General features: G+C 51.8%; 1 pseudogene; it reads right to left on the reverse strand.

Moving 5' to 3' along the window:
• Nucleotides 1–789: 789 nt before the first annotated feature.
• LOC101625903 lies at nt 790–1226 on the reverse strand (annotated as a pseudogene).
• Between the last annotated feature and the right edge of the window lie 348 nt (nt 1227–1574).

Genomic DNA, 1574 nt, shown 5'->3' on the forward strand with positions numbered 1-1574 from the left:
CTTTTGTTTTTGCTGTTGTGCTTTTCCTTTTGAATTGAAGGTCCCTTACTGGTCCTGCCTCCAGGAGTGGCCACGCCTGGGGGGGAGGAGGGGAGCCAGTCAGTGTGGGGAGTGGGTCATTGCCACATCCCATTGGCACACAGAACCAAACAGACAAGCACAGGGTGCCTACTGCCCTTGGAAGCTGGCAGCACAGGAAGGCGGAGGAAGAGGGGGGTTGGGGTATTGTTAAAAAAAATACAAATCCTTGCTGGGGGAAAACCTGGTCTGCTTAAACCCAAAAGGAATCAGAAGATCAAATACAGTTTGGGAAGGCCTGATTCCATGCCTCCTCCAGAGGGGGAAGGTCCGTGGGTGTAGAGGGGGGCAACTCACTGTTCTGTGACCCACTCTGTGTCTGGTGAATCTCTGGCCTACGCCCTGGCCCAGCGGACTGTGGTCACAGGGACTCAGAGAGCCTCTGGCCTTGTCCTGTCTCCAGGCCCCTGGGGAGCAAGGACTTCATGTGTCTGAGGCAGCCCAACTCAGGTCCTCAGTTATCGTCTTCTGGATATTCTGGGTAAATAACTATTACTTCTAATAGGATTTTTTATATAAAGATTTATTTATTTATGCATACAAGAACTGGGGTGTAGGCCAGAGATATAGAAGGGTGACAGGATTCACCAGCCCCAGCCCCTTCAATCTCGTAGGAAGGGGGCAGCCTGCAACCCCCCATGGGCAGTTCTGGAGTGGCCAGGTGCTCCAGGGGCTCACAAAAGCTCCCCCTCCAGGGAGATGATGTGCTACTTACAGCTTCTCTGCCAGGGTGCAGCGGTCCTGGATCTCCTCACAGCAATTTGCTTGTAATTCATCCTTGATTCCCTGCAGCTTCTTCTTGGAACTAGTGTAGATCATTTTGTGCCGAAGGGTGGACCCTCAGGGGCCACAAAGATAAGCACTAGGCCCTTCCTCTTGCTCTCCTTGGTCTCTTAGGTTGCATCACGGAGGACAGTCATTGCCTGGCAGGATCTTGACAAAGGTGGGTACGGGTCGTTCATGGTCTGACCCACATCACCTACCAGGATTTCCTTGCCCTCCTCTGGGATGGTATTCTTGGCTTCACTTGGGCAGTAGAGCACCGGCTTCTTGCACTTCTTCACCTCCTCTGGTGTCAGTGGCTTACGCACTTTCATGTCATTAGACGCTTTTCTGACACCTTCAGATATAGCCACACTAGAAGCCATGTTTTCTTTTTTAAACATTTAATTATGCATTCAAAACCAGGGTACAGGCCAGAAGTGCAGGGGCCGTGAGGGGATTCACCAGGAACAGAGTGGGGGAGCAGAACAGGCCAACTGATGAAGTACACTGCTGAGGGGGGCAGCGGGCAGGTCAGGAGAGGTCTGCTGGGCCATGTGAGTCAGCTCCCGGCCCAGGGATTGAATTCATGCTGCAGAGGCTGTGGCTAGCTTCGTGGTGCTGTGCTTTAACCCCTTGCACCACAGGGAGGGCCCCTAGTAGCCAAGTTTTTTTTTTGTTTTTTTTTTTTTAAGATTTATTTATTTGTACATACAGAACTGGGGTACAGGCCA

This window comes from Condylura cristata, unplaced genomic scaffold (genome assembly GCF_000260355.1).
Source record: "Condylura cristata isolate star-nosed mole 26May11 unplaced genomic scaffold, ConCri1.0 scaffold00061, whole genome shotgun sequence".
NCBI classification, from domain to species: Eukaryota; Metazoa; Chordata; class Mammalia; order Eulipotyphla; family Talpidae; genus Condylura; species Condylura cristata.